Source organism: Aplidium turbinatum, chromosome 4, assembly GCF_918807975.1.
Source record: "Aplidium turbinatum chromosome 4, kaAplTurb1.1, whole genome shotgun sequence".
Classification (NCBI taxonomy): domain Eukaryota; kingdom Metazoa; phylum Chordata; class Ascidiacea; order Aplousobranchia; family Polyclinidae; genus Aplidium; species Aplidium turbinatum.
The window spans coordinates 20,847,913-20,872,531 of record NC_137475.1 but is presented as its reverse complement, the minus strand read 5'-3'; the positions used below and the strand labels follow the sequence as shown (position 1 = coordinate 20,872,531).

General features: G+C 38.9%; 1 protein-coding gene across 1 annotated transcript in view; it reads right to left on the bottom strand.

Moving 5' to 3' along the window:
* The window catches only part of LOC145768543 (sodium/hydrogen exchanger 9B2-like), a 150,295-nt gene that overhangs the window by 109,217 nt on the left and 16,459 nt on the right, over positions 1-24,619 (bottom strand). The gene's annotated exons all lie outside the window — the stretch shown is intronic.

The window sequence follows — 24,619 nt, the reverse complement described above, 5'->3', positions numbered from 1 at the left end:
TCAAATCTGTGGCAGAAATGCCATCTCTGTGCTGTGCAAGTTTTGTGTGCACAGTATGGGCATTATTCACAACAATGTCCAACACGTCAAATACAGCTCGCATGTAATATTTGAATTTGGACTTGTGATCAAATTGATACACGACCTTTTTTTGGTCCATAAGGTCAATACCCTCCATGTGTTGGTTATATTGATTGACCTTACTGGGGCAGTTGATTGTTTTTTTTTCACCGCAACCCTTTTTTTTTCTTTTAACTTGTTGCAGTGGATAAGCTGATAAAAAGTTTGACAGCATGTGTACTACCCGCACAGCAAACAATGTCGGCTGATCGTTGGCCAACGGTCGCGAACGTCGCGGTCGGCTTTTCGCCGCAAAACAACCATTTGCCAACTAACATTATTTCTTTAACTGAACAAAGAATCAGTAAAAAAGGGTACAACATGTTATAATTTGGTGATATAAACCACATAAAACATTTTTTTTACCAAATATATATTGCGTAAAACTTGGTTGTGGACACAATGCTAAAACAATGGTGGACCAACGTCGCATTTGTCGTCGTGGTCATTCAGTTGAAAACCAACCTCCAGCCACCGATTGTTTATTTTGATATTCCGGGTGAAATATTCTTACATAATGAAAAGTACCCATTACAATTCTGTGAATTGAAGCTTTTATAAATTTTATTTCAACAAACGTCAATATCATAAATAGGTTGTTAACACAACGTTGAACCAACGAAGAACCAACGTCACGTACGTCACCGTGGGCATTCGGTTGTCAGCCAACCTTTTGAGAATAAATCTCAATTTTGGTGTTTCTGGCAAACGAATTAAGAAATATGGCAAGTATGTATTATAATTCTATGAAATGAAGAATTTTTAAAGTTTATTTCAACAAAAATTTAATATGACTAATATAGTTGTTGACGCGACGTTGTGCCAATGGTGGACCCCACAGCACGTTCGTCGCCGTGGGCATTCCGTTGTGAACCAACCTTTCTACAACAAATATCATTTTTCGTATTCACAACAAAATAATTCGAAGCATTGGCCAGTATATGTTACAACTTGACGAAATTAAAGTGAACAAAGGTTTATTCTAACAAAAACGCTATATAAAAAATAGTTTGTTGAAGCGACGTTGAGCCAATGGTGGGCCCCACAGCGCGTTCGTCGCCGTGGGCATTCGGTTGTGAATCAACCTTTCTACAACAAATATCATTTTTCGTATTCACAACAAAATAATTCGAAGCATTGGCCAGTATATTTTACAATTTGACGAAATTAAAGTGAACAAAGGTTTATTCTAACAAAAACGCTATATAAAAATAGTTTGTTGACGCGACGTTGAGCCAATGGTGGGCCCCACAGCGCGTTCGTCGCCGTGGGCATTCGGTTGTGAGCAAACCTTTTGCCAAAAAATCTTAATTTTATTTATTTATTTGCAATCAGACTCAAAGTCCATAGAATTCAAAATGCTTAGCCTATGCAATTGAATTAAATAGTTTTTCAATTAGAGAAAACACAAGTCTCACGAAACAAAGTGTTACAATCACTCATACAAATAGCCTATATTAAAATGTTGCATGACCAAATGCTGCATAAATTTGATTAAAGAAATTCATTTTCTTTTGATAAACGTTTTTACAGCTTTTCAATAGTTTATAAGTCAGTAAATCGGTTGGATATCGGAAATTTTTGGAAATGAAATATAAGCCGTCGCCAAAAATTCATATAAAAATAATATTTTGTTGAAAATGTAACCAAGAAAACTCAAAATGCAAAAATTTTGTCTTGTTTGAGGATAAGGATTTTCATTAGCCTACATCTGCCGTATTTAACGTTTGACTAGAATTAACTACATCAAAATAAAATAATTTAATTTAGACCAAAAAAATGATTTCATCATGTTTTTACAATAACCGCAAATATCCGCCATAAAGTAGCCTACAAATGATCATATGAATGTTTGTGGTGGGCAAAAACTATTTCTCAACCATTCAGACTTTCGAGTGTTCAATACAAATTACTTCCTTTAGCCACAAAACTTGTTGTTTTCATCTCGTTTGCTTCGAATTTTCGAAGTATTTCGTTTCGACCTAAAAGTTTCTTTTGAAAAGCAAAGTCCAATTTTTTCACATTTATCCAATGTTTGAAGATGTTGAATCAATGTAAAATGCCTGATTTTATTCGCCAGTGATTTAACCCAAATAGAATTGTGGTTTAATTAAATCCAAAGTTTGATTGAATTGAATTAAATTTAACTACTAGATTCACCCGGACAACAGAGCAGAAATTGATTTTCATTGATTCAACGTTCACAGATGTTGATACAAAAGCATGCTTTGCTGGCTGGCAATAAACAGCTCTTTGTTAATTAGGTCATGCATTGGTTTTAATTAGGTCATCCTCTTCTTTTTAATTTTTTTCCTATGCTGCCCTGCTTTCAAATTTATTCACAGTGAGTTGTGACGGCTTGAGGGCTTGTACGAATTACAAAGATAATATTGCGGTGCTTTGGTATGTCAGCAAGGTCCAACCAATGAAATTGCGAAAGATTTTAAGCCTACAAGCTCCAGCCTCGAATAATATCATTAGTCGCCTGGAAAAGCATTGGTGAGTGCATATGTACTGCATATCGCTGTTTTTATTGTTGTTAGCATTTTTGATAAAGCATGAGATGGTTCAATTAGTTCAATGTAGTAGCCTACTATAATTAATTGTAATGCAATACCGATACATAATTATTCATAAATTTAGATTTTAGGACACACCTGGGTGTGTACTGTGCAGTGCATTGATTTTTGTGTTAGTTTCGATAATACTAAATAGCTTATCTCCTGTTTTTTTCAATGAAGTCAACTTTTTGTAGCAAGCTTGCGCGGTGCGTTTTTCGTAAGGATTCTGAAAGTAAGGAAAGGGTTCCAGATGCTTATTTAATAGATCAATGAAAAGTCAATTCAATACCATTACTTATTTCAAGTCAGTTTGTTTTAAATGGACACTGGTAAGCAAAGGGTTTCCTCCTACATTGATAAAAAAAGCTCACCCTCAATAGTTTGTTTATTTTTATGTCGCCAGTTTTGTGGCTCAGACTACTGTGTTGTATCGCAATTTTGCAATTTTGATACGATTTAATTGATTAAAAGCAATTAGTTTTAACATAAAATCTAAAAAAACACTAAATTATTTGGTCAAGTTTTTGTTAGGTCATTAAGGTCATTTTCACATTTTAAAGTAAATTGTTTTGAATATTCAGGTCGATGAAAACTTGCTCTATTTGTGAGGAATAGGCTGATGATGATGGTGATGACGGATGATGATGAGGCTACATCAGATTTCGATAATCCTTTTTCACTCCAAGCACAAGCATGGTCAGCTTAAGCATTTACCCCTTTACCTTATGTTTCTTTTTCAACAAACTCTCAGTTTTTAATGAATAATAACTACAGACAAAGCTTGTGTAGTTAATTTAATGCAAGGTTGCATGAAAAAGGTGTTTATTACAGTGACGAAAAATCATAATTTTGTATTTGTAATAGAAGTAATTCGCAAAATCTTTGAAGAAATGATTTCAAAGTTTATTTTGAGCAGGATAATTCTCATTTTCTTTTCCAGACTGTTGTAATCAATGTAATTCTGAGTTTATCCATGGGAGATACTTTCAGAGCTTTTTCAGTGTGATTAGTTCATTGCTTTATGGGAAAAAGTTGCTTGTTAGAGTTAGTTACGTGGCTTCAGCAACTAACCTTTTCCACTAGACATATTGGTTTGGACCAGCAATTGGCAATTTATCCCAATGACATTATTATTTTTAGATGGAGTACGAAGAACGCATAACTTGTCCACAACAACAAATTGAAATATCCATGCCGCTATTTCAGACTGGCTGAAATACGCAAGAGATAGGAATTGAGAAGTTTGAGAAGAGGAAGACAGGAAATTTGATTTAATTTGCCTCATGCCCTTTTCTAGACCGCTGTTATATTTAGCATGTTCTTTGTTTTTGCTGTGATGGTTAGAAATAAAAACAAACTTAACTGCCATCTGTCCTACTTTTTGCTGTATGAATGCCTTTTCTAGCAATGTTGTACCAAGTGGAATGCTAGCAGTGGCGTAGCCAAGGGGGGGGTTTTGGGGGTTACAACCCCCCCTTTGGCACGCGTGTGACGTCACGATATTGAGAATGATGCTTTCAGTCTAAAAAAAAATTGCCTAATTTTAAACAAAATTGCATTAAAAGAGCGAGTTTTGCCAATACCAAACATTCAAACATCTCAGCCAAGAATTAGCAACAAGAAAACACAGAGACTTAGCTTTTTTTTCCGACAAATGCCGAAGAAAACATGATCTTATCCTTTGCTATGCTACCGGACAGCACCATTTTACAGGAATATTCGTACCCACATTTTTGTTGAAAATGCTCTCAGAATGCACCAAATTCAAAGTAATTTTTCAAAATTTTCTGGGGGAGGCCCCCCCCACCCGCCGTTGGGTGGTCAAAACCCCCCCCTTTCAAAATTCCTGGCTACGCTACTGAATGCTAGTATGATAGATGATAAGGTTTACTGCGAATTGAGGCCTCGATCCCACGTCTTCGTGGTCATCATTTTCAGCACAGATTAACTCGAAAAAAGTGAGTTAACAACACGCCACCATGTGGTCAAATTTAAGAAACGTTTTCGGTTTGGTGAGCAAATGATGGCCAACGCTAGGCCCACGAGTAACCAAATCGTTTTCGCCACAGAGGGGATGATTGTAAATTGCGTCTTCCACGTCGACCCAACGAAAGCGTTTGGTCGTAGGTTGGCCAACAGTGCACTAACGTTGGTTCTACGATTAAACAACTCTTTTTTGCCACAGTGAGGATAGTTGTAGGCTAAATTGCGTCGTGGATCCCACGTCGAACCGACGAAAGCGTTTGGTCGTCAGGTTGGCCAACAGTGCACCAAAGTTGGGTCTACGATTAGCCAAGCATTTTTTTTGCTACAGTGAGGATAGTTGCAAATTGCGTCATGGATTCCACGTCGAACCGACGAAAGCGTTTGATCGTAGGTGGCAAATGGTCGGGAAAGGGTTGGCCAACAGTGCATCAACGTTGGGTCTACGATTAGCCAAGCATTTTTTCGCCACAGTGAGGATAGTTGTAAATTGCGTCGTGGATTCCACGTCGAACCGACGAAAGCGTTTGGTCGTCAGGTTGGTCGCAGGTGGCAAATGGTTGGGAAAGGGTTGGCCAACAGTGTGCCACCGGGGGATCGACGTTTTACCAACCGATTTTTGTGACTGACGATTCGCCCAAGGTGGCCCGCTGGCCAAATTTGTTACGCGCCAACGTCGGAAACCAACGGAGGGCCCACGGGACGTTTCCGATGGTCTAACGTTGGACCAACGACACGTTGTTGTGCGGGTAGTGATGCAAGCCGCGCCGCACCGCGTACGCGGCCGCTTTTGACTTTTTTCGCCGCGTGCCGCTCCGCGCGCGTGGAAGGTTGAAATGACAAAGCCGCGCCGCTTGCCGCGTAAACTTTCAAGAAATTACACTTTCCTAAACGTAAACTTTCAACTTTTCAAAAAAATCGGTTATGAAATTCAAATTTAAATTGGAAACACGGATCAGTTTTTTTTCCTTTAACGGAAACCCTAAGCTGGAAACTAAGTAAAGCTATGGCTTGCAGTTGACATGGTTTTTGGGGCTGGCTTGTGATGAAGCTGTACGAGTGTTTTTGGTTAATAGCCTAGCTGATAAGTTCTTCTCCCAGTTACCAGGCTTTAGGCCTAGCGCATTAGTTACTATAACAGTTAGCCCAGTGAGTTCAGGCTATACGTTTTACTCCTGATGTCTTGTCTGTCTGTGTAGTTCATACAGCCACTGACATTAAAATTGCATTATTGCTTACAAAAAGTGTTCAAAAGCCCTGATACTGGATCCAGGAATATTCCATTTGAAAAAGCATGGTGTCTTAGGACTTAGATGCATTGCTGATAAGAGAATATGATCTAATTAGCATAGTCAATTAGTGCACAATTGTACAGGTAGGTTACCAGTTATACGCCATGGGTGCTTTTTGCCACAATTGACTTTCTAAAAAATAACTCGTTAAAATACTTTTTGAAAATTTTGTAATTTGCGGTGTGCGGTGCGGTGCAATGTAAAAGTTCCAGATAAATTGCGGTGTGCGGATTGGTGATTCAGTTGCGGTGCGGTATGCGGATAAAAATTTGGGGTTCGCTGCATCTCTAATGTGTACAGATCTGTTGTCCATCCATTTTGCATATGATATGTCAGTTTCTGTCTGATAACAAGAAATCTCCTCTTTTCATGGCTTTGTCGGTTGGCACATCTATTCTGGGAAAATGCTTTCGGTTAGCCCTAACAGTGCCAGCACTAAAAATACCCTTCTGCAATAAAAGTACCTGCAGTGTTGGGGAATTGAAAAAATTGTTCGCAAACCAGCGTTGCCAGATGGGGAAGTAGGATACCTAATTAAAAAATTCTGGTAAAACTTAGAGGTCTTTGGTGCCAAGCTTTTTGACCTTGGAGCCAGACAACTTTTTGGTGAAACCTGGTGAAATCTTCCCCACTCAATTTTTTTCAAGAAAGATTTTTCAATTTCTTTTGAAACTTTATAGCGAAAAATCCCAGCTCGTGTAGAAAATGTTTTGCAAGAGGTTTGCGCATGCGTTATGTCAGTGTCTTAAAAACTATTTGTATTTTTAGGCGAAATGCTTTATTTACGGTGTTTTAAATATCTGGTAAAATTGTATGCAATCTAGTGAAATTTAGTTACTTTTTGGTGCCAAGCAGCTTCCAGCATTTGGCAACACGGAGTCTGACAACAGTGCAAGTATGGTTGTAGGAGTAGTACGGTAACTTATAGCTGGTTTTGTTGCAGTCATAGGTTTTAGATAGACAAAGGAAGCGTGCCAATAGCAAAAGTAGCATAGTTAAACCTGTATCACTGAACAGGTAATAAGTTTAATCCTGCGAAGGGTATCTTTGCTGATTTTTTTATGTTTACCATAGACAAATGAGAACAATGGCCTACCATTGAAATTAATTTATTTCGATGCTTTTAATTGGATAAATGCACTGAACTGCAATAACTTAGATGAGGCATGTCTGTCAGTAAGTGCAGTGAGGCACTGTCCCTCCCTAAAATTTTCTAACGACTACACCCCTGAGTCAGTGTGAAGAACTACCTAACACATCTTCCCAGTATACCGGTATGTAGTGAACACACAGCGTTGAAGTAGTCGAGCACTGTTGCAGTAGCTGCTAGAATTCGGACTCTGGATTGGAAGATCCAGTGTTGGAATCTTACTATAAAATGCGGTACCATAAGAAGATTACAAGGGATGGCTGTTGCATTGTCTTTAAAATGAATAAAAATTAGGTAGCCTACAGAGATTATAAAAAACAAGCTGTGGCCCTAGCTAGGGGGAATATCTTCCTTATCTAGTGCTACATCTAGGGGCTCCAAAAGGGAGGGGAAATTCGTGTAACTTTTCCCCTTAAGGCTACGTTTACATGATAGGCGAAATAAAAATGACCGAAATGACATCTCAAAGCGGCGTGAAAAAGGTTTTGTTTACATGCCATCTCATTGCGGCTGCTTTTGGTTTCGGGCGAAAGGAATACAACCTCTACGCATGAGGAATTTCCGCGCCTTTAACTAGGCTACTGCGTACGCTGAAAATAAAGCTGGTTGACATACGTTGAACAATAAAACGTGAAATTATAATTTCCAAAGTGTAACCACTACTGAAATACTAGAAATAGCAATAGGCCTATGTACTTTCAAAATTCCTTTCGGTCAATAACATCACAAGTTCAGAGTAAATTCATTTGTGTTTTTCAAGAATAGGCCAGCTTAATTTATGGACTGATTAATTGTTCTTTATCAGTAGCAGGGTTGGAAGTAACAACTAGTTGTCACTATTCGATAGCGTTATTCGTTGCTTTTTGAATATCGAATGCTTAAACCTATTCCTTTTAAAAATAAATATTGAATGCCCGTTATTCACTGCTTTTTTATGCAAGCAACGAAATCATTATTCGTTTTTCACTAATTGATATTTTGGAGAACTGCTTAATCATTTTTTGTTGTTCACTTACTTCGTCGTCAAAACGAATTTACGAGATGTAGTTTTCGGATTGCTATCCAACCTAGTCCCCTTCCGTTTTTCGAACTTTAAAGGTTTAAAGAAAATGTTGCGGCAACACAATTCAGAAAAACCATGCCAGTGAGGGTCTTTAACAATATTGCCAACCTTGCGGTTTTCCCGCAAGTTTGGGATTGTTTTTTTTCGAGTTTGCGTATTTGTTTTGAGTTTGCGATTGCTTGTTATTTTTTTTAATTATTTTTAGTAATTGCTATTCATTGCTTTTTTATGTATCGATAGCGGAAAGTCATTGCTTCTTTGGGCACTATCGAATAGTGAAATAGCCATTGCTTTTTGACTAACAACTTCCAACCTGATTAGGAGCCTACTAAGCTACATCAGTGCATTTCTTTTGCATCTCTCAAATGATTGAAAATAACACTGGCAACAAGTCTTTTCAAGTTATTGTGTTCAGTCATTAGTGTTAGGGTCATCATGAACATTAGTAGTTCTGTGAAATACAAACAAAGTGGACGTGGCAAGGTTTACGGAACTAGCGAGTAAAACCTTAATTTTAACCTTAAATAGACTACCCCTAGCTTAACTCAGACAACACCTGTGACCAAGTTTGGTTTTTGATTTTTAATCACAACCAGCGCCGTAGAAATAGCTTCTAACAAACAAAATATGTCTGACACTCAGTCTTGAGAAATGTACGGTAGCCTATATACATAACATAGGCTACACTAACAACAATAAAAAGCATTCAGTTAGCCTATCAATCAAGTTTACTTTTCCATCCAGTAGGTTACATAGGCTTGGCCACAGTGAAATTGCTAGTAGCCTACAGTATAGGTTTTACAATGAGCTACATGTTAGCAAATATAACATAGCCTATCTTTCAACCACTGACTAAGAAGGATTGGTTGTATTGCTGGTCCGCATTTGCTAATTGCTCAGTCCCAATTGAAAATATCTATAATTACACCAGTGGCGGCTCGTCATAAGGGACTGCGGGAATGCAACCCCCCCCAACATTTTTGTGCATATGTGAATTATAATACATATAGATAGTTTTTCCATGTTTTTTTTTTAATTTATTTTGCTTGAAGAATTAAAAAACTCTTAATATTAATTTTTTTTGTAATGAAAAAAAAATTGTATTAAAAACATTAATTGGCAACTCTGGGTCTGCAAATTTTGCCAGTCTGGTGTTGCTTGTTCTATTTTTATGACGTAAGTTTTTCAGAAAAAGGTTTTCTAGCATCACTGAACAAGCGCTGTGGGGACTGCAAATAGAACAGACCCTAGTCAGGGACTCCAACTTTCGTTCTCATAAATCTTTAGGGAAAGCGTGTAGAGCTATCGGTAATTGGGTAAAGGGATCGTAGGTTACTTTACTTGATCTGTGTTTTGAGAAGTCACTGAGACAGACTAGTTTTGATGTGAAGTAAAGCCAATTACTGTATTTATTTTTAATCATTTCAGACCAGTAGAAGCATGAGATGTATTGTTCACGCTTGTCTTGAAAAGAATTTCTAGGTTGTGATATGTTCAAGTAGCCTAAGAATTATCGGTAGGCATGATTTAGATGTTAACTGTAGCCATTTTGGTGCTCTTTCACAATTGGTAGCCACTTTAACAAGTCGAAATTCTGCCACTAAACTTGACTAGAATGAAACCTCCAACCAATCATAAGCTACAGTTTAAGTGACGTAAAAAATGGCGAAAAGAAGATGATAGAAAGCAAATTAAGTGATGGACTTTTTGTCAGCTGGTTGGCTTAGGGGTTAGGGTTAGGGCTAGAAAGTAGTCATTTCATTGACCCGGGTTCGATTCCCACCACTGCTATTGCTCTTTTTCTTCTGTAATTACCAAATAAAGTTCAAAACAAGCATTAACTCTCTAGATGAGTGCTAGAAGGGTCACAATTGGACGGCAGCCTCTTATAACATGTTCTGATTGGTTGGCGGTTGCATTGTAGTCATTCGCAGTGGCAGAATTTCGACTTGTTAAAGTGGCTACCTTCACAATTCGCCCTGTTGGTCAACTGGATGATGACGTCAACGTCGCACACGTTGGAATGGACTATTATAAAGGAGGAAGTACGGGGTGGAAATGCACTGAAAAACACCTGAAGGAAATTTTCTCCCATTTATTCATTTGTTTTCAATTTCAACAAATTTTCTATCGTTGGAAAGCACAAGCATAGATCTAACCAACTAAGTTAATACCAAGTCCCAAAATAGTACTAGCTCTATCTGGTGGCCACCTAAAATTGACCAAATTCAAACCATTATCAAAAGTTCACTTTAAATGATAAAAACAATAAACGACAGCCAATTAAAAGAACATGTTACTGCGTACTGTGTTACTAACCCTAACTCAGTGCATTTATAACTCAGTCCGGTACAGGTTTATAATTATATTAGGTTACTGGTTGATGCAGCCCCCCAACGTTTTAAGACCACGAGCCGCCACTGCATTACACAATAGGGTGGCTCGTTTTTGAACTTTTTTTTAAATTCTCTCGAGGTAGCAGGGAAATGGTGCCAATGAGTGAGAAAACGCTCATGACAAAATTTGAGATTCGTAACAAATTGTCTTCAGCCTCCTCGTGGGGCTCAAAAATCGAAAAATGAGGTCAAAAACGCAATTTTGCAAAAATATTTTTAGTTTGGGTAGATACAAATATTGTTTAGACATATCTAATTAACCTAAGAAAAAAAATTGGAGTCATTTAAACTATTCCTTCAGCTTCCTCACAGCTTCTGAAAATTTCCATTTTGCTGAAAATTTTGCATTTTTGTTTGTGGTTACATAACTACAAACTTCGTCAGTGACGTAAATTCAAATAAAAGACGTCACTTTTTCCTGCTAAATTAACCCAATTTCATTGAAAAATGACTCAACAGCTCAGGGCAGGTCTATAAAGAGAAATGCAATGACGTTTTGTAGTTTTGTGTTTATGTAACCACAAACAAAAATGCGAAATTTTTAGCAAAATGGAAGTTACCTTAGTAATAGGCCTAATTTTTAGTGAAATAGGTAGTTCTCGTTCTATCATTTTACTGTAGATGCTACTTCATTTGTTTTTCACCAAGAACAAATCATTGCACTAAGGCAGGCTATGTTCAACTGCTTCAATAGCCTACTTAAAATCTGCTGCTATTAAGTCTACTGATTTCGGTGTCACTGAACGGCTTGTGTTGTGTTCGAAAACTGGTGCTGCTTTGGCTAAGCGTGCAGCTTACTATTCTTGCTTGACCAACTCGTCGCCAATAAGCTGAACTATCGTAACTCCAAAAATGCAGTTTTGAGAAAATTGAATTTCAAAGTTCACGCTGTCTTTTATGTACATTGTGTGATCTTTCTAAAAGTTCTTTAACGGAAAAACATAAAAACTAAACATTAAAACAATGAAAACTATTAATACTACAAAAAGTGCTCAATGCCAAGCAAAAAAAGCAAAGCAGAGCGAATTAAATCAAACATAGTTATCACTAAACTTATGAATGTGCAGTGCGCACAGCTCATGGTCGAGAACAATGGCGCATTGTATCCAACCCTCCACACGAGGAAGGAACAAAATGATGATGATGAGTTATCACTATCTGAATCCCAGCCTGTTTCACCTAAAGGAGGATCACCTAAACTGATGATCCCCCTTTAGGTGAAACTAGCTGTTAAGGATTCAGATAGTAGGCCTAATAACTATATTTGATTTAAAAACTAAACATTGTTTTTAACATGGAGTTTTGTTGTCGAAAAAACGATAATTTTTTTTGCAAAAATTGAACGTTAGAGAAATGAATATGGACATACAATAGATTAACAAAAAAAAATTGTTGTCGAAGTGTAGTTACAATAACACAGAAAAATTGTTGTATGTGAAATAGAAAGAAATATAACTAAGCTTTGATCATCAACATGCAAAAAACGATTGAAAGAAAAATTAACCAGAAGAAAATGGAGTGTTAACGTGAAACGTGTAAAATTACTTTCAGAACAGAGTATCGTAAGTCTCATTTTATTTCTTTTTCTTTTTTGCAAAACTATCGTAACTCCCATTTACGATAGTTCAACAAAATGTAAAGTTTGGTATCATCAAAACTAAAGTAAATGGAATTACCATGCTTTAACAAAATAAATTGTAGTCTATAAAGATACCAAATCATTCAAAAAGCCATTTTAAAAAATTTGGACTTGCGATAGTTCAGCTTATTAACGACTTTAAAAACTGCGTTTGCCAGCCATATTGATCCAACATGTCTGGAAAGTTGAAAAATTTTCAAGCAAGATTAAAGGAAGTAAACCCTTCCTGCTTATGGATGACATTGCTTTAATGTAGTTAGATTCAGTGTTATCCAGATGTCATATCAATTTTGGATTAATTGATCGAATGTAAGCTTCCACTATTTTCAATTGTAACTGGCCAGACAAGAAATTCTAAAGAAAGCTGTCCCATTATTTAAGCAGCCTACAGACGAAAGCTTCAGCCTACAGACGAATTTAAGCAGACGAAAGCAAGTACCTCCACGTGGTCGTCCCCGCAAGTACCGACTTTGGGAAACTAAAATTGCTACAACTGTCGCTATAAAGTTATTATGCGAATGAACAATCATCAGAATGGCACCCCCAGACCGAGCACAGCGCCCTTGTCAGGGCGAACAGCACCAGCTGTTGTAGGTCAAGGAGTGACCATTCTGCAACTAAATGTTGAAGGCATCGCCAACGCTAAACTAGACATCATCACACAGCTTGCCCACGACAACGATGCAGCGGTGATCATCATCCAGGAAACCCATTGCTTGACCCTGGAGAAGCTTAAGATCCCACACTTCAATCTTGCTGCCTGCACCCTCAGCAACAAGCATGGAATAGCAACATTCGTAAAAAAAGGCCTTCACTGGATACTAGAGGCAACTTCCACAGCAGACGGTGATCTTGAATGGATCGCAGTACGAATACAGGATACGACTGTTGTGAATGTCTACAAACCTCCTCCAAGTAGACTTCTTCAGACATCATTACCGTCATTTCCTGCACCCTGCATATATGCAAGGGATTTTAATTGCCGTCACACTGATTGGGGTTATTGCAACAACAACACTGATGGTGAAACTTTAAATGAATGGGCTTCTAAAAACGATCTTTCCCTTTTATATAATCCTCGGGACCCAGATAGTTTTCTATCCGGACGATGGAACACAGGTACCAATCCTGATCTTGCTTTTGCAGGAGTACTCCAAGGCGAATCCATCCCAGATCGTAAAATCATAGAAAAATTTCCCAGATCTCAGCACAGACCCTCTATAATCTTTCCTGCATCTATTGTGCAACCGTCACCAACCAACCCAGTCAGACGATGGAACTTTAGGAAGGCTAAATGGAAGCAATTCTCTGAAATCACGAGTAAACTAGTTCATACTTTACCCCCACCCAATAATGCAGATGTCAATATCTCCTACACAGCCTTCACAGATTTGCTTCGCCATGCAGCAAAGCAGGCAATTCCTCGTGGCCAACGCAAGGAATACATACCATGCTGGGACGAAACGTGTCAAAGTATGTACGAAGACCCGAATGACTCCGAAACACCTGAAGACTTCCAAGAAAGGTCTGAAAGCCTGATGCAGCACCTCAACACCAAACGCCAGGAGCGATGGATTGAGACAGTTGAAGTTATAGACTTTACCCACTCCAGTCGTAAAGCATGGAACACGGTCAATCGCCTGACTGGAAGAAGTTCTAGAATTTGTTCGAAATGCCCTGTAACATTTAATGCCATTGCATCGCAGGTTGTGGAAAATTGACGACACCAACAAAATAGAAACCGCAAATTTCAACGTAGAATCTCAAGCCTCACATCAGAAATGTGGAAGGATGACACGCATAACAACGAACTAACCGAAGACTTTTCGACCGAAGAAATGACTGAAGCCATAAAGTTATTGAAAGCAGGGAAGGCTCCAGGTCCAGACCTGATTCACCCTAAATTTATACAAAACTTAGGAAAGGAAACAATTAATTGGCTACGAAATTTTTATTCTCATTGCATGCGAACCCTAAAGATCCTTAAACTCTGGCGGAAAGCATTGATTATTGCAGTCCCAAAACCAAACAAACCGGTAACTGACCCAAAGAGCTATCGCCCCATCTCCCTATTGTGCGTGCCATTCAAACTACTGGAGGGCGTCTTACACCGACGAATGGAACCCGTTATTGACCCCAAACTCCCACAAGAACAGGCGGGGTTTAGGAGAGGAAGATCAACAGTCGACCAAGTAACCTTGCTCACACAAAACATCGAAGATGGGTTTGAGGCCAACTTGAAGTCGGGAGCGGTCTTCCTCGACCTTACTGCGGCATATGATACGGTTTGGCACAGGGCCCTCACTTACAAACTGCTGCAGATAATCCCAGATAGACACATGGTTAAGTTTATTGTCGAACTCATCTCCAACCGCAGCTTCATCCTCAAAACCAGCGACGGAAAGAAAAGCCGACAGAAGCGTTTAAGAAATGGAGTTCTGCAGGGATCTGTTCTCTCCCCAATGTTGTTCAACATCTACATTTATGACCTTCCAAATACTTCCTTTAATAAATACACACACGTAGATGACCTGGCTATTCTTTATTCTCACCGCAAATGGAAAACAGTGCAGAACACCTTGACTAAGGATATGGACATTCTATCTTCTTATCTGCACCAATGAGGCCTCAAGTTGAGTGAAGCGAAGACTGTGACTTCTGCCTTCCACCTATGTAATGGAGACTCAAACAGGGAAATTAACATCCAAAATAACGGCCGGACACTTCCTTTTGAAGCCACACCCACATACCTTGGGGTTCGACTTGATCGGTCTCTCACATACCGCAAACACCTAGAACACTTACGCGGAAAAGTGACAGCTCGCTCTGCTCTCTTGAAACGTCTGGCTGGTACATGGTGGGGTGCTAGCCCCTCAGTGCTTAGAACAAGTGGTTTAGCCTTAGTCTACGCCCCTGCTGAATACTGTGCTGCTACTTGGTGCAGAAGCGCCCATACTGACCTTGTCGATGTGCCAATCAACAACTGCCTGCGAACTGTCACAGGTTGCCTTCGTCCAACTCCAACTGACTGCTTGCCTGTCCTTGCAAACATTGAGACAGCTGTACTACGGCGCCAACGTGCTGTTCTTTCCCTGAGCCGTAAGGCCCTAAACCCCGGCCATCTGCTACACGCAACCACGCTGAGATGTCCACCAAAGCAGCGGCTAAAATCAAGAAAGCCATTTGTACGTGCTGCACAAGACCTTCTGACAGTCTTTGGTGGAAGCCCTAGCAAACAGTGGTGCCACGCGGCGTGGAGTGAACAATGGTCAAGCAGCACATCCCCACTTCGCCAAGTATTCAGATCCCCGCCCGAAAACCAGCTGGGCCATGGCCTCTCCAGACTTGCCTCATCAAGGCGTAACCGTTTGCTCACTGGTTTTGGACGCTATGGTGCAGACATGCTGCGCTGGGGCTTGGCAGAGAATGCTGCTTGTGAGTGTGGTGAAATGCAGACGGCGGCCCACATTATCAAGAATTGACGGCTATACAGACCACCTCATGGTATGGAAGGCCTAGTTTCTATAGATGACGACACCAGGCAGTGGCTAACCAACGGATGCCCTGACATATAGCGACAACACGAGAGAAGAAGCAGCTTACAGATTAAAATCAATGCTATTATGTGGATTACAGTCCTAAACGAGATTCACTCCATCAACTCTCCCAGAAAACCGCTTAACCGGCTCAACCATACAGACGAAATTTACTCTGTCGCAGGCTAGCTTATGTGAGAAAAAACTCGCTAGCCGTTGATAGTCTAGTTGTGTGATGTAATTGAACTGCTGTCTGGTCGAAGCCCTGCTTAATTGCTTACGTCATAATTGTGTGTGTGTGCCTTTGGCAGTTCTGTCGCACTGCTTCTCTGCCGTTTTCATTTTAATTATTGTTCATCTGAAGTGGTAGAGTAGTGAGCAGTGGCAGTTATTTTGCAGAGCAGTTTTGTTAAAGATTTTTATGTTAAGTTATTGCGTTTAATTCTTTAATAATTATGTTTATGATAGTTCAATTATAAAGCTTTGGTAGAGAGTTTGCTTTGTTGAACCATAGAGAAATAAAACATAGTAACTTTAGCGGGTTTAGCATACTTTATTTCACACAAAATATAACATAATTAAATAAAATAAACTCAAACGTTTTCGACACGTACGTGTGTCCTCATCAGGAATTAAATCTGCAATACATAAAATGAAAAATCGTAAGATAAATTTGACTATGCACTGTAACTGTAACGACACTCTGGACTGAAAGCACAAACTGAACAAATGATACGAGAATGATTGCGAGTAAATTATGCGGTGGGAAACAGATCACGTGAGGTGTAGAGCACATCGCCTCTTGTGAAACGTGCACTGACAATGTCTCGATCGACCAATTTAAAATCATCTCTCGGGGCAGATCTGATTTTCAGACTAAGATCATGGAAGCCTTAAGAATCAAACGTAACAATCCATCTCTCAACCGGCAGTTATTCGCCTGTGGCTCATCGTTCCTTTTGTGTGTGTTCTAATTGTTTTGTCCAATGCTTGTAGTCTACACCTCACGTGATCTGTTTCCCACCGCATAATTTACTCGCAATCATTCTCGTATCATTTGTTCAGTTTGTGCTTTCAGTCTGGAGTGTCGTTAGTATACAGTTACAGTGCATAGTCAAATTTATCTTACGATTTTTCATTTTATGTATTGCAGATTTAATTCCTGATGAGGACACACGTACGTGTCGAAAACGTTTGAGTTTATTTTAATTATGTTATATTTTGTGTGAAATAAAGTATGCTAAACCCGCTAAAGTTACTATGTTTTATTTCTTTATAGTTCAATTAATATTCTATTCTTTTTAGACATAGCAATGGTTCAATGAATTAAAACCTTCTTAAGGTCTATTCATTGGTTGTAGACAAGTTTCTGCAACCTGATCGTTTAGAGGTGAACCCACATTTACCGACCCCAAGCACAGAGTTTAACCCTATCTGTAGCAATATCGGGTTTTATGAGGACGCCTCACTCTAGTAGTGAAATATTTCTCAGAAGGAAATATGCTAGAAATGTGAAATTTCTTGACTTTTAGTTTTTGTTTTTTGCGAGTTTTTTAAACCTAAACTGGTAATTTTTCTACCTTCCTGCCCTTCATAATAAGCAATTCGTTTCAGGTGGTTAGACATTTTCGTGCAATGCTAGACATATATAATTTAATGTTAGTGCAATATAAATGTTAGTGCAATTACTTTGAAATGTAAAAATGCCCAAAAATGGCTTATATTTATGAGAAAAAGTAATTTTTTGTTTAGCTTAGCATTATTTTATGTTATAATTCAAAAATTTCAATTTTAAAGCTATTTTTGGGAAATTAGAATAAAAACCGACTTTCTGACGTCTTTTCATCTCAAGCACTGTATTTCAATAAATTTGTTGGGTAAAAATTTAATTTCTATACGCACAATACACACGACAATCATCTTGTAAAATATTATTCAGGCTCTGTGATTTTTATAGCTCAGGCTATTAGCACGGGGCTAAGATAGCCCTTGACGTGCTTTTCGCGTACGAAAACAGCTAGCATTAAGATAGGGTTAAGCACCGGCTAAAGACCTTTCGTAACTTCATCAGAATCATATATGTCGAAGCCAATCGTCCTCTAGACAAGCTGAGTATACTTGAAAATCTCGTGCAGCATCTGTGTATCACTACATAAAAGACGTTGCAACTTATGACGAGGCCACCGCGGTGCTTGAAGCTACATATGTTATCCCTTTGAAAGTTGGGGGGGGGGGGCTGTCAATTTAACTTTTTTGTATCAACAGTTGTATCTCTAAAACCACTGAGGCTGCGATTACGAGACTTCTTGACTTTTCCTAACTTTTATTCACCTCTATTGAGCTGAACTTTTGAGCGAATAAAGGTTATAAATTGAGAGATATAAGGCATTTCTCAGCACATCCTCTGAAATATTTCATATTCTATTGTTCAAAATTTTCCCACCAGCTGGATGAAAGTAATTAATTTGGCCCATATCTCGTCCTAAATGTTTCACAGCGTGAAGGGAATTGGCTGTATGTAAAATTATGTAAAAAATTTTAATCACAACATTGCAATGCATGTTCTTCATTACTCTACCAAAAAATGATGTGTAAACTCACGCTACAATTACAGCCATAATTCACCTCAACATTTCAACATATATGAGCAGTCCTACAGCGTAAATAATTTTACAAAGTGAATCCCAAATTTTGAAACCGTGCCTTAAAAAATAACAGATATATCACTCCTAAAGCATAAAAAGAATCGACAACCCCCCCCCAACTGAGCAAGACTCCAGGAGCCCAACCTTCTAAGGATTAAAGCCAAAAATAAAATATTTGCTAGACATCTGTTAGCTACTCGTCGACAACAGACAAGCGAATGTATAGACGAATTTCTGCAGTCTTTGAGAATTTTATCAAAGGACTCCAATTTCAGACAAGTCTCTGCTGAACAGCATAAAGAGGTTTCAATTAGTGATGCCTTTATCACTGGGCTGAAGTCAGGTTTTATAAGACGCCTTTGAGAACAAGAAGGTCAATTAACTCTACAAGCACCGTCCAGCAAAGCACGCTCTTTAGACCTTGCCCAGACAAATTCAACCATCTATGATGTTGGTTCATCCATGGCCACCTAAAGATATGGTCTGATTTGTCACATTTTGCAGAAATTTTCAGGTTTTTCTAACTTTGAGCGAACGTTTAAATAAATTTTTCTAAACATTAGATTTTTACGCTTTCTTTTCTCTTTTCCCCAGGTGACACAATAGGTTTTAACATCCTCACATGTTGAAAAACAAAGAAAATTTGATTTCAAAGGTTTTAGTCAGACTGTTAATTTTTCAATAACAGTTTGATTTAGCGTTTTTCAACTTACTTTTTCTCATTTGCTACTGCTTCCCCAAGGCAACAAAAAGGTTTCATGTCGTTAGGAAACCACAAAAAGTAAAAACATCTTAAAAAATGTCAGTCAAGCACTAGCAGTAGCTGTAATCAAAATCTGCAAAATGTGACAAATCAGGCCAAATCTCCAGGTGGCCATGGTTCATCTGTTACGGCATCAGCAGCGTCATAGTGTTGAGATTATGTTCCTGATTGTCTCGTCAAGGAAGAAGAACCGTCTGCAGCTTCCGTTTTCAAATCACAACGTAATCCTAGAAAATGCTTTTTCTGTGGTGGATCAATGCATAGAAGAATCAGCTGCCCAGCTCAGAAGACAGAATGATATAACTGCGGTAAAACCGGCCACTTTGCTAAAGTTTGCGAGAGCAAAAAGTAACCAACTGAAGAAGACCAAACTGCAGCAACTGCATTACCAATTCTCACATCCAGTTATGTCTGTGGAGCTCTTACATGTATCAAAAGCACAACAATCCAAGTGTTTATCTACGATGCTTCAGCGCAAGCTCTATTGGATACCGAAGCATCAGAAAGTTTCATCAACAAAAAGTTTGTTTCAGAGCTTGGAATTACACCATCTCCTTATCAATCTAAAATCAGTGTGGCTTCTACTAACTTTTCTGCACAAGTGAAAAGTAAAATCTATGCCAAATTGAAATACGCAGATTTAGAGTATGATGGTTTTTCCGTGGGAGTAATGCATGAGTTATGCGCAGATATTGTTTTGGGACAAGACTTCCTGAAACTTCATAAGCAAGTAACGTTCGAGATGGGTGGATCTAAAGAAGCAATCGTTGTCAACCCTAAAAGACACTGTGGAGTTGCGTAATCCTTAGTGTCACCCCCACGCTTATTTGAAAACATGTCACCAAAGTGCCGGCCAATTGCTGTCAAGTCTCGCCAATATAGCAAAGCTGACCAAACATTCATACTGTAAAGGAGGAAGTGCAGAAGTTGTTAAAAGATGGCATTATTGAGAAATCTTCATCTCCCTGGAGGGCCCTAAAAAAAAAAAAAAAAATCTCCCTGGAGGGCACAAGTCTTGGTAACAAAAGACCAGCGACACAAGAAAAGAATGGTGATCGATTACTCACAAACGGTAAACAGATATACGTTTTTGGACGCTTATCTGTTACCTAGAATTGATGATCAAATCAACGAAATATCCCATTTCAAAGTGTTCAGTGCACTTGATTTAAAATCTGCGTGTTACCAAATACCTCCAGCTGAAGATCGCAAGTATACGGCATTTCAAGCAAATGGAAAACTGTACCAATATAGTCGTCTTCCTTTTGGGCTCACGAATGGCGTATCAACATTCCAGCGGATAATCGATGGCCTAATAGAAAAAAAGAAACTGTAAGGTACGTTTGCATACTTGGACAACATAACAATATTGCCGGACATTCACAGCAAGATCATGATGATAATCTCAAAAAGTTTTTAGCTGCTGCAGGCGAAAAACAACTGACTTTTAAGGAAGCGAAATCTGTAATTTCAACCACGGAATTGAACTTGTTGGGATATAATGTGTCACATGGCTTCATCCAACCGGATCCAGAAAGGTTGAAACCTTTGGTAGAACTTTCTCCACCTATCAACCAAAAGTAACTGCGTCGTGTGATTGGGATGTTTGCATACTATGCAAAATGGATTTCAAAATTTTCAGACAAACTTCATCCGTTATCAGAAACGGAGAGTTTCTTACTTAATGCTGAAGCACTGCAATCTTATGAAACCCTGAAGAAGGATCTACTCGCAGCTTGCTTAGGCAGTATTGATGAAAGCTCTCATTTCACAGTAGAGTGCTACGGTTCCGACTTTGTGATAGCGGCCGTACTGAGCCAGAGAGGGCCTCCGGTGGCTGTCATGTCTAGGACGTTATCAACCAGCGAAAGAAGATATCCTTCAGTGGAAAAAGAAGCCTCTTAAAGAATGGAAGTGGTCAAAATATGGTCCCACTATCTACATGGACAAAAATTTCCATTAGTAACTGATCAGAAGTCCGTAGCATTTATGTTTGATACCAAACTCAAAGGAAAAATCAAAAATTCTAAGATTCAATTATGGCGAATTAAATTGGGACAATTTTCTTATGACATCGTCCATCGCTCAGGAGTTCAAAATGTAGTGCCTGATACACTTTCGAGAAGTTGTCAAAAAAAGTACTGTGGTGTTGCTGCGTCACTAACGAGCCTTGCTGACATTCACAGCTGCTTGGGACACCCAGGAATTATCAGACTGAATCACTTTGTAAAGTCAAAGAATTTACCTTTCTCCATGGAAGATATCCGCCATACCTGTCAGCAATGTCGCACATGTGCTGAAGTAAAACCACAGTTCTACAAACACGAATAAGGCAACAACCTCATTAAAGCTACTCAAGCATGGGAAAGAATCAATGTAGACTTCAAAGGTTCCCTAAAATCATCTAAATCTCCATATATGCTGGTGATAGTGGGCGAATATAGTCGATTCCCATTTGCTTTTGCTTGTAGAAACACTTCAGCAAAAACAATCATCTTTTGTTTGTCTCAATTGTTCAGCATTTTTGGTTTACCCGGCTACGTCCACAGCGACAGAGGAACCGCATTTACTTCAACTGAATTAAAAGAGTACCTGCACACAAGGGGTGTCGCAACCAGCAGAATGACCCCGTACCATCCAACAGGACACTCACTGTGTGAACGCCTAAATCAAACATTGTGGAGAACAATCAAGCTCATTCTGAAAACGAGAAAGTTATCTGAAGAATCGTGAGCAGATAGCTTACTTGATGCTTTGCATGCCATAAGATTCTTGTTATGCACTGCCACCAACGCAACACCACACGAAAGGTTTTTTGGATTTTCCAGAAGATTAATGTTGGGAAAAGCTTTGCCAACTTGGCTACTTTCCCCTGGTCCGGTCATGTTGCGCCGGTTTGTTAGAAATAAAAGTGATCCTTTATGCGATGAGGTAGAATTGCTTGACGTAAATTCGAACTTTGCAGAAATCCGCTATAAAGATGGCCGTGAATCAACCGTTTCATTGAAAGATTTAGCTCACCTAATGTCATAAACTGTCCACAAAGTACGTCCGAACATGATGTCAGTAAAGAGTTGTTGATACCTCCTGGTCCGGATTCTGAAACATCTGAGAATTCAGTGAATTTATCCACTGAGATCACTGAGACTGTGCCGCTGAGGCGTTCCCAAAGAGAGAGAAAAGCACCAGACAGATATGGTGACTTAGTGCCTCATTGAGTTGAACTCCTGGCTCATCGAATGTTGAGCATACAAAACTGGAACCTTGTTTTTCATTTGTGGTACCCTGTGTTGTGTATATTTAGCAAGCCCTTGTAATGGTTTAATTTAAGATACTGCTGCGGTAATACTATATCAATCATTCTTATTTCATTCATCATCGTTCTTTTTATCCTCATATTTTTGGAAGGGCGAATGTGATGTATTTGAACTGCTGTCTGGTCGAAGCCCTGCTTAATTGCTTACGTCATAATTGTGTGTGTGTGTGTGTGTGTGTGTGTGTGTGTGTGTGTGTGTGTGTGTGTGTGTGTGTGTGTGTGTGTCTTTGGCATTTCTGTCGCACTGCTTGCCAGCCTTGCCTGCCGTTTTCATTTCAATTATTGTTCATGTCAAGTCGTACAGTAGTGAGCACTGAGCAGTGGCAGTTATTTTGCAGAGTAGTTTTGTTAAAGATTTTCATGTTATAGCGTTTAATTCTTTAATAATTATGTTTATGATAGTTCAATTAATATTCTATTCTTTTTAGACATCAAGAAACTCTAACACATCATCAATTAGTTTGAAGTTCTATGGAAATTTCATCGTAGGCCTGTGTCTGATATGCAATTGCAAGTATGTGCAATAGAACAAATTTAAACAAGTTGTAGCCTACAAAAATGACAAAAGATAGCCTAAGCTAAGGTAGCCTAAGCTAAAGCATTGAGCTGTAAACTTGAGCTGAAAACCGGAACTTATCACCTATTATCTTTATTCAAGGAAATCATTAATCGCAACTTTCGAAACACTTTTCCAAATATTTTGTAACTTTGAGAATCTTTTACATAAACCGGTACCTCCAATGGTTGCGTGTTGAAAACGTGGATTTAGCATGTTGAAATGTGTAATGAATTGCTTGTATACCATGACTCATAACCAAGGCGAACTTTACATAACCGATTGAACAGCCAGTAACCTACATGCTGTGCATTAAATCAGACGTTGCATTTGATGCTGGGATCCACAACTTTGCATTGCTAAAGGTCAGCAATGGATTAAATGCTTGTTGCGCTATTTTCATTGCCTGCAGCCTATTGTATGCGCACAGTTTTTTCTTCATCTTTTTTAGGCTATACTAAAATTACAAGCATAAACAATTTGGTTCGTATCATGATTGGAATACCAACCAATACTGGTCTAGCACGCAAACTTGTCAAGGGGAGGAGACGTTATCACTGACCAAACAACGGCTCATCCAGGCTTTCACACAACCAACAGACAAGAATCGGTAATAGCTAGCGGGATCATCAGTAAACACGCCCGCACTGCCCAAACACTACGTAGCCTAGATGGGGTACTCTCAACAGCCCTGAATGCTCACACTACAAATCCAACCTTCAGGACGTCGATCACTTGGTCAAGGTTTCTCCATCCACTTCTCCATCCACCAAAATCAGTGGTAGATATGGAGCAGTAGCTTACATGCATGTGACGATGTTTTTAAACACTGGTTAAAGCGTCAAAAGCACCACATATGAGATGTGCACACCATACGAATATAGGCCCACTACAATTTTTCTACAGAAAATAGTGAGGAACATTGGCAATTTTTCTGCAATTGTAGTCGAGTGATTTTGGTTGATTTTTATATTGAAAGAAGTTCTTTTTCACAACGATATGTTGTAAAACACTAAACTTCAACTATGCCTCTTCGACTTGTACACTGAAATAATCTTGCAGGTTGATGGCATAGAGGGTATCATAGAGGGTATCAGTATAGGAGGTAAGAACGTATCCAACCCTGCGGTATTCAGATGACACTGTCTTGTTGGCTGAGTTGGCAGAAGCTCTCCAAAAATTATTAAAAAAAGTAAACAATATTGGAAAGGAATATAACATGAAAATTAACACAAAAGAAAGAAAACGATGATTATAACAAGAAAAGAAAATGCACCAAGTTTAAGTATTAGGCGCCTATTAACGTAATGCTGGTCGAACAAGCAAAAGCTTTAGGCCTACCTATCTGAGACACACAGTAACTGAAAATGGCAGATGCGATACAGAAATATTGAGTCGAACAAAAATAGCAAGAAATAACTTTGTCAAAATGAAAAAGACAGTAACAACACGCAAATTTAACATCAACACTCGAAAACGAATTATGAAATGCTAAATTTGGAGTAGCCTACGTTCAGGGCCGTTGACAGGAGTTCTCGGGCCCGGTGCCAATTTATTTCCGGGCCCCTTTCATCGACAATATTATAAATATAAAACTTG